The sequence below is a fragment of the Palaemon carinicauda genome, chromosome 1, assembly GCF_036898095.1.
Source record: "Palaemon carinicauda isolate YSFRI2023 chromosome 1, ASM3689809v2, whole genome shotgun sequence".
NCBI classification, from domain to species: Eukaryota; Metazoa; Arthropoda; class Malacostraca; order Decapoda; family Palaemonidae; genus Palaemon; species Palaemon carinicauda.
The window spans coordinates 274,526,748-274,536,747 of NC_090725.1; the positions used below are offsets into that span (position 1 = coordinate 274,526,748).

The following is a 10,000-nucleotide window of genomic DNA, read 5'->3' on the forward strand; positions in this document are numbered from 1 at the left end:
CTCCCTGACAACAACCACAAGGAAGAGCAGAAGCTCCAAAAGGAAACTTCTTCCAGTGAAGAGGAGGAGAAAGAGGAGGAGGAGGACAAGGAGGAGGAGGAGGAGAAGGAGAAGGAGGAGAAGAAGAAGAAGGAAGATGAGGAGGAAGAGAAGGAGAAGGATGAGGAGGAGGAGTAGAAGGAGGAGGAGGAGAAGGAGGAGGAGGAGGAGGAGGAGGAGAAGGAGGAGAAAATTGCAGAGAAAAAACCTGCTCGCAAACTTATCGTTTTTTACCTGGAACCTGAGAAGCCCAAAAGGGTCTTCTCATCTCATATCACCTTCCAAGGTGCAAAGGTTGGAGCTAACCCCACAAGGAACTATGCCCTAAAGGGGCACGTGACTGTCGCCTTGGATGTCCCAAGGAAGTTCCACAGAGCCATATATGGAGTGGAAGGAAAGACGCTGATGGAAATCACCCGGCAGAGTGGCGTCAGCTCCATAGATATGCCAAGAAGGCACGAATACAGTAATTTGATCATCATCAGTGGTACCATTGGGTATGTTCAATTAGCAGCTGATATTATCGATAGGCTTCTGAGGAGACTTACCGGTTATTAAATACTTCAATCAGGAAAAAAAAGAATCTAAAAAAAAATCTAAATAAGAAAAAAAATAAAAAAAAATCTAGAAAAAAAATGAAAAAATAATATATATATATATATATATATATATATATATATATATATATATATATATATTGTTCATTTTGAAATTGAAAGGAAAATATATTTTGTTTATAAAATGTGTTTTTAAGTTTAATTTTAGTTTATTTTGTGAGGAAAAGGAGATTTAGCTGAGTTTTGCAGGACCAGAACCAGGATCTTTGGCCTGAATGACACCCACCTTAAAGGACGCTTGGATGGACAGCCCAGTTTGAGGGATACAATGCTTAATTATCCAGCTTGTACAATGCTTGGAATAATCTGGAGGACTGGCGCTGCAGACAGAAGAAACCTGGTAGATTCTGGTATGCTTTGTACCTTGATGGATGTGTAGAAGGCATTTGTCAAGTGTACAAATGGTCGGATATCTAGATCTATTCTTCTGGATGCCCACTTTCAGGTGGTTCTGGGGGAATAATCTAGAATACCGGCTCTGCAGAGGGAACGAGCTAGGCTTCTTCTAGTGTGCAGTCTTGTCCTTATAGGTTGACGCAATATAGTTAAGCTGGGGAAGGAAGCTGCATCTCTGGTGAGGTGTTCATCCAATGGCTACTGCATGGCTGAGAGCAGAGTCAGTTTTGGTTCTAACGACGATTGGCTTAATTGCCCGACCACAAAAAGCTCTGCTTAACTGCCCGCCCAAGTGATGCTCGGCTAAACCGCCCGGCCAAGTAATGCTCGGCTTAACTGCCCGGCCAAGTGATGATGCTCGGCTTAACCGCCCGGCCAAGTGATGGTGCTCGGCTTAACCGCCCGGCCAAGTGATGGTGCTCGGATTAACCGCCCGGCCAAGTGATGGTGCTCGGCTTTACCGCCCGGCCAAGTGATGGTGCTCGGCTTTACCGCCCGGCCAAGTGATGCTCGACTTGTCGGCTTAACCGCCCAGCCAAGTGATGGTGCTCGGCTTAACCGCCCGGCCAAGTGATGGTGCTCGGCTTGACCGCCCGGCCAAGTGATGGTGCTCGTCTTGACTGCCCGGCCAAGTGATCCTGCTCGGCTTGACCGCCCGGCCAGGTGATGCGGCTCGGCTTGACCGCCCCCCCAAGTGATGGGGCTCGGTTTGACCGCCCGGCCAGGTGATGCGGCTCGGCTTGACCGCCCGCCCAAGTGATGGGGCTCGGCTTGACCGCCCGGCCAGGTGATGCGGCTCGGCTTGACCGCCCGCCCAAGTGATGGGGCTCGGCTTGACCGCCCGGCCAGGTGATGGGGCTCAGCTTGACCGCCCGCCCAAGTGATGGGGCTCGGCTTGACCGCCCGGCCAGGTGATGGGGCTCGGCTTGACCGCCCGCCCAAGTGATGGGGCTCGGCTTGACCGCCCGGCCAAGTGATCCTGCTCGGCTTGACCGCCCGGCCAAGTGATCCTGCTCGGCTTAACCGCCCGGCCAAGTGATCCTGCTCGGCTTAACCGCCTGGTCAAGTGATCCTGCTCGGCTTAACCGCCCGGCCAAGTGATGGTGCTCGGCTTAACCGCCCGACCAAGTGATCCTGCTCGGCTTAACCGCCCGGCCAAGTGATGGTGCTCGGCTTAACCGCCCGGCCAAGTGATCCTGCTCAGCTTATCCGCCCGGCCAAGTGATGGTGCTCGGCTTAACCGCCCGGCCAAGTGATCCTGCTCGGCTTAACCGCCCGGCCAAGTGATGCTGCTCGGTTAAACCGCCCGGCCAAGTGATGCAGCTCGGCTTAACCACCCGGCCAAGTGATGCTGCTTGGCTTAACCGCCCGGCCAAGTGATGCTGCTCAGCTTTACCGCCCGGCCAAGTGATGCTGCTCGGCTTAGCCGCCCGGCCAAATGATGCTCGGCCAAATATGCTCGGCTTAACCGCCCGGCCAAATGATGCTCGGCTTCGGCTTAACTGCCCGGCCAAATGAAGCTCGGCTTAACTGCCCGGCCAAATGAAGCTCGGCTTAACTGCCCGCCCAAGTGATGCTCGGCTTAACTGCCCGGCCAAATGATGCTCGGCTTAACTGCCGGGCCAAATGATGCTTGGCTTAACTCCCCGGCCAAATGATGGTCAGCTTAAATGCTCAGCCAAAAAATGCTTGGCTTAACTGCCCAGCCAAATAATGCTCGACTTAACCACCCAGCTAAATAATGCTTGTCTTAACTGCCCAGCCAAATAATGCTCAGTTTAACTGTCCAACCAATTAGTGCTCGGCTTAACTGCCCAGCCAAATGCTTGGGTTAACTGTCTGGTGAAATAATTCTTGATTTAATTGCCCCGCTTGAATGTCATGGGACACGATAGACTACTTACAGACTAGTTGGAGTAAGGAAAGTTGGCCAAAACCTATTTCCCTATACAGGGGTACCTCTGGCACGGCGTAAAAACCCGTAAGTTTAAAGCCCAGAACACTGAAATAGGTTTCAAGTAGTTTTTCTTCTTCATGCTAGTCAACTATAAGTCCTCAATTATCAAAAAACATTGATGATGTACCGATGAATTTTGAATGTCGTCTTCTGACATGATTGACTACTGATCAGCTAGCTGGAGTAAGGGAAGTTGGCTGAAACCTATTTCAGTATGAATGGAGTTACCTCTGGTGTGGCGTAAAAACCCGTAAATTCAAAGCCCAAAACACTGAAATAGGTTTCGAGTTGCTTCTCTTCTCCAACCTAGTCAACTGTCATCAATTATCAAAAGATATTCATGATTCACTGATTAATTTTTAATTGTTTAGATGATAAAAAAAAAAGAGGAAGGAAGGAAGGAGGGTCGTGGGAACCAAGCCTGCAAACATTGAAGTAGGCAAAACCCACCTGATGAGCCCTTTGGTCAGGGCGAAACCCTTAGGCATCGACCACACCGGGAGCGACTAGCGGCTAGGTTAGAGGCAAGAGGTTCCAGCGGCAAATCGAAATGTATGGTATCGTATGCGAGTGGCCACATTGGAGACGTGAGAAGCCTCCAACCAAGATGGAATAAGATAAGGTGAGTTACCTAGCGGTCCCGTTTTCTACACTGACGCGCATGACGTCACCTGGAGAGTTCAGCCAGGCGACATGTAGGCGGGAAATATGCAGTTTTTTTTTTCTTTTTTTTTAACAGGCGTTCTTGTTTTCTTTTGCGTTGACAGATTCATAATGGTTATGTTTGTAATATATGGTTGCTCCAATTCTTATAAGACCACTATAACTGTTGGTGGTGAAAAGTAAATAGATTTTCCCGTTTCCCAAAAGATGCAGAACTAAGTAAGAAGTAGGTGAATATATGCAAAGAAAATGATGGTATCAATGCCAAATATGTAGTAATTTGTTCGTCAAATTTCCAACCCAATGATTTTTCCAGAAACCATAGGCACGAGTTGCTCAATTGTTGCTCTAAGACTGCCATACTGACATAAAATCTTTATAATAATGTAATTACTATTGGGGTTCGGGTAAGCCTATCACTAATATCTCGTCACTTTAGTTTCATTTACTAGGCATATGTTGCATTTAGCATTTTGGGCAACTAGGTGAACTGTATATGAATAGGCTCACTTAAAAAAAAACACACGAGAATATATGGATATATCAATCATATTCCTCATCCAAGTAAATATTTAGCTACGATGGGAAGAATGTTTCTGAAGATGAGAGAGAGAGAGAGAGAGAGAGAGAGAGAGAGAGAGAGAGAGAGATAGAGAGAGAGAGAGAGAGAGAGAGAGAGAGAGAGAGAGAGAGAGAGAGAGAGAGAGAGAGAGAGAGAGAATTTTACAAGAAAATTTTTCGTATGTATAAATACTTTTATTTAAGCTTCAGATTATAATAAATAATAAATTTTGTTGCTTCGAAATTTTTGAAAAGTTTTCGTCTCGGCAGAACCACCCCATCTAATCAACTTTATTCAAAATTATTTAAAAGACTATGGTTTTCAGGTTGGAGATAAAATCATTATCTCAAAATCTATGTAAAACATCGTACCTTTATCAGTAAATAATCTCAAAATATACTACAAAATTAATGAGTCACTTGAACGTGTGAGGTTATAAACGTCAATGTAAGAAACAGCAGTTCAGCTACTCACTTCCTTAGTGGCTTATTACATCAAATTTTGTAGTAACAAAGGCTTATTGAAATGACAGTTTTGTAATGAAACATCGGATCTTATATCTTTGATTTTTAGTTGGTTTGGCTTGAATAACTTGTAAATGAAGTATGTCGTAAAGAAAGGTAGAGGTGCTTTCTCGAACTGTCCACGTCAAGTTGAAATAGATGCTATATTTTGTTATTAATGCTAAAGTGAAAGGCAAAAAGGTTTCGTCCCATTAAAAGGATTATCGTTTAACACGTTGCATGGTCTGTAAGAATTACAATTCTTGATGACAAGACGGCTATGTCAAGACACAGTCGAACATCCCTTTTCTTACATAAGACAAATTGGTCATTGCCACGGTCATCCGTAACCTTTGGAGTTTCAATATATACTACGGTTATACATAGTAGGTAAAGAGAATAATTAACGAGTTAAGGTCTTATAAGATTTTTAATGAAATATAGGAATAAAGCTTTTGTCATGCGTGAATTTTTATTTCCATTGCTATTATATTCCCTATCATAATATGTATTTTGGTATTATAGTCATAAAGACATTAATATCAGCCTAATTTCATAAATGCAATGTCCGGAATCCAAAAATAGGCACAAATAATAAGGCTGTTTGTACAGGACGGCTCTCAAATAAACGGTCGGAACTCTCCAGGTGACGTCACAGAGAACAGCCGAGCTCCCGGCACCATGCGCGGTAACTCACCTTAACTTATTCCATCTTTGTACAAAGTGCAAGAAGATATATCGCCGAAGGAAACGTCAGAGCTGCCTTTTAAAGATGGACAGGCTTAAGGAGGTGATGTAAAAAGTGCGTTAGTGTGGGAGTTAAAGAGCTTAGACTGAGTTGCATGCAATTTTGATTCTCTCTCTCTCTCTCTCTCTCTCTCTCTCTCTCTCTCTCTCTCTCTCTCTCTCTCTCTCATATATATATAGTCTTAATATTGGAAGATATTGCCTGTCTTTTGCATAATGAAACTAAATGAGATCGTTGAACGCTGAAAGACTCATTTACCATAAATCTTTACAGGGTAGAGGAATCGGTTTGCTAGGAATTCCCACCAAGATATTTTACATTTTTGCTCCTTTTTCTAATTTAAATCATTCATAGTCATAACAAACACGTGCTTGTATGTAATAATATACACATTCTTGAAAGGGGGAAAGTCGCATAATTGTTCTTAAATGGTTTTTAAAATTTTTAGCTACTTTTCGAGGCGATTAAAGTTTAAGAATTTTTTTTTTTATTCAGCATTTCAATTCTAATTCACCAATGTAAATGGCAGCTATTGGTAGTTTTTATTCATCCATTTTTATAATTAATTTATTTCATTTTTAATTGGTCATGCTTGCGAATACTTTCATAACTCGTACCTATTATATAAGTATTTATTTGTTCACGTAGTGAATGGCTTTACAAAACCAGCATTCAGATTCTATTGCTCCGTAATTGTGATACACATACGCACACACACACACATATATACATGTCCTTGTTCATTTATGTGGTTTGGCCAGTTTTCATCGTCATGCTGGCCAACTTCGGATGGTTGATGGTGGGAGATTTTTCTGGAGAAATTATTAAATCATCCATATAAGCAAACAATGTCACCAAACGTGACACCTCTAACTATATTGATCATTCTTGTCAATGTATTGGGTTAGACTTCTCTTGCTTGAGGGTACATTCAGGTATGATATTCTATCTTTTTTCTCTTCCTCTTGTTTTTCTTTATAAGTTTTTATATTTTATATATGAAAGATCTATTTTAAAATGTTTTATTTTAATTGTTCATTACTTCTCCTGTAGTTTATTTATATATTTATTTAATTTCCTCACTGGACTATATTTGAGCCTTTGGACTTATAGCATCTTGCTTTTCTAACTAAGGTTGTAGCTTAGCTAATAATAATAATAATAATAATAATAATAATAATAATAATAATAATGTATTGGGCGTACAACATAAACCAAATGGAATGCAAACAAATTCAAAATGTCCTTTAAGAGCGCTGGATGTGGTGTACTTAGTTGACTTGGTTTAAAAATGAACTTGAGGAAAACCGCGAAGTAAATCTAATGATGTAAAGCACGTGTGCTTTGCTTTCCCAACTCATTAATAATGTCATCTGAAAATAGCACAGGGAATCTATCACGAATTGTTTCTCCATTACGATTATGAAGATCTACACAAACTCACCAAATTTTATCTTTCACTGATACACAAAGTTGTGGTGCACTGAATGGGCTAATTCATTTTTTTATTTAAAATTTCATCAACTTCAACGTTAATTATAACTTGCAATTTAACATGTATTCGATACTTACTGTAGTAACATAAATAATTTTATCCCGGTTAATAACCATATTTGATATTTAATTACAGAAGTGGAAAATGCATTATGAAAAGAGGTTTGCAAACACAATAACCTTTTTTTTTTTTTTTTTTGGCTGTTTATATCCGAAGTATCATTATTCATCTTATTCCTAACAGGCTTAATCATAGAGACGTCATTTGTCTCTTTTAAAGTGCTATGTTCCCCAATCTGTAAAATTGGATGTGTATAAAGTTCGCCACATATTATCCTTAAGCCCTGTCTTAGCATCAAATTATTATTCAAATAATTATAAACTTCTATTCTAGCATTCCTTTATTAGTTGTAAATACTGCTTCATTCGCATATAAATCCAGTATTCAAATAGTTTCCCCTGTAGAACCAATTTTTTTTTACCATGGTGGACACCTTTCATACACACACACACACACACACACACACACACACACACACACACACATATATATATATATATATATATACATATATATTCATATATATTGTATATACAGTATATACATATATATATGTATATGTATATATATATATATATATATATATATATATATATATATATATATATATATATATATATATATAATCATAGGTGAAGATTGGGAGATATTTTAATGTGATTTCATTAATAGAACCAAGAAAAGATGGTTTTTGTTTACGTGCAATTAGAGAAAGGGGAGCCAATGAGTAATATTACCTGTGTACCATTTCGTTAATGTTGTTTAGATTCCATCCTCCTCGTGGAAAAATATGATTTAAATGTAGTGTGTGAGTATATCACCGAAGAGAATTTTTTTATTGAAAATAGTTCTCTAAATCATTATGATATAATGTATAATAGTCCATGCTCCTTATGTAATTTATTTTATACCGGTGAAGTATTTAATTGTAATTGTTTAGTGGCTACTTTCCACTTGGTAATGGTAGAAGAGACTCTAACTATGGTAAGCAACTCTCGTAAGAGAAGAACACTATAATCAAACCATTGCTCTTTAGTCTTGGGTAGTGCCATAGCCTCTGTACCATAGTTTTCACTGTCTTGGGGTAGAGTTCTCTTGCTTAATGTGACACTCAAGCACAATAATCAACTTTTCCTTATTTACTTTACTCACTGAGATATTTTACCAGTGGAAGCCGTTGCTCTTAATGCATCCTGCTTTTCCAACTAGGGTTGTAGCTTATCTAGTAATGGTAATATTGATAGTAATGCGTATTAATATTTCTTAGAAGTTATGCTAGCTTAATTACCTATAGCAAACGTTAAAACAAAAATGTAGGCTCATATATGTTATCCATTGAGCCTCTATGAGCCCCAGGATTTGTAAAAATACGATGCGCCTCTTGCTTTATTTCATTTTGAATCTGACAATATTAATAAGACGAAATCACTGAATTTGGTTAATTGTGTTTTCACTTTTCCGGCCGTAGGTTGATAGATATTCTAGTCTTATCACGTGTAGGCTGTCGAGATTTTCACGTACATATACTGTACACACACAAACGCATAGAGTATAAACAAAACACACACATATGTGTGTGTATATATATATATATATATATATATATTATATATATATATATATATTTTATATATATATATATATATACATACATACATACATACATACATACATACATACATTATATATATATATATATATATATATATATATATATATATATATATATATATATATATATATACAGTATATACATACCTACATATATATATATATATATATATATATATATATATATATATATATATATATATATATATATACTGCACGATACTAGAACGCATTCAGAAAAGAATGTTGGCATAAAATAAACGAAAGACCATTTGAAGCCATTTCCTTTGTGGAGCGTTCGCTCTCATTGTTTTAGCTTCGCTTTGCATCCTTCGTCAGACATTTAATATCATTGCCGAGACGCTGAGCCGAATAAGATCAAGCCAGGATCGCGTATCATGTCGTCACGAGAAGAGAAAAGTTGCACGGGAAATGCATTAGGCTAAATCAGCATTGCAAATGGATGGCAGAAAGCCTTGGATTCATTTGTGTGAACGTACGCAAGAATATGAATATGTATACATATACATAAATATAGATAGATAAGTAAATAAAAATGTATAACATCGAGAAAAAATTCATGATCCTTACACAAACATATACAAATGCAGCCGTTTCTAGTCCACTGCAGGATAAAGGCCTCAGACATGTCTTGGTCGTGCCTTGGGTTTGATCAGTTTTCATCACCACGCTGGCTACAACGGATTGGGGATGATAGGAGATTTTTGTATGAGCGTTCACAGCAAACCAACCTAGTATAGGTAGCTCTGACTAGTACTGCTTTGCTGACCATAACGATGCACAAACCGTTTCACTGGCATTAGATATTCTCACTAAGAAAGGGTCATAATTCATATGGCACAGTAAATGTATAAAAGATTATATTTCTATTATGATAAATTCTATGTTCTTTCTCTCAACGGAAAGAAGACTTAAGAAGATAGGGCATTCCAGAATCCTATATTCCCCTGCCTCTTCCGCTGTTTTCCTTAAATAGACTCAAACACTTCAGAGGAACCGAGGATGTCCTCAAGAGGAAAAACGAATTGACTCTGTCGCTTGAGATGTTTGTTTTTGCCTCGATCAAGATTCCAAGTATTGTTGACGACGAAGAATGGGAAGTCATTGAGATTTCCACGTCTTTTAATTATTGTATTTCAGTGTATTCTGCTTTGTGCTCAAGATATAACTGAACTTACAAGAAATACAATATAAAAGGAAGCCAATGGTTATTGCAACTGAACCCTTTGAGACTCCATGTGTCTACCAAACTCACCCCATAGATACTTGTTGAAAACTGGAAAGGTACCACCATTTGGCACTACACTTTCTAAAGGAAAAATAACTTT

At 39.2% G+C, this 10,000-nt stretch overlaps 1 protein-coding gene across 1 annotated transcript in view; it reads right to left on the reverse strand.

Annotated features, from left to right (window-relative positions):
* The window catches only part of LOC137656593 (galactosylceramide sulfotransferase-like), a 254,369-nt gene that overhangs the window by 178,957 nt on the left and 65,412 nt on the right, over positions 1-10,000 (reverse strand). The gene's annotated exons all lie outside the window — the stretch shown is intronic.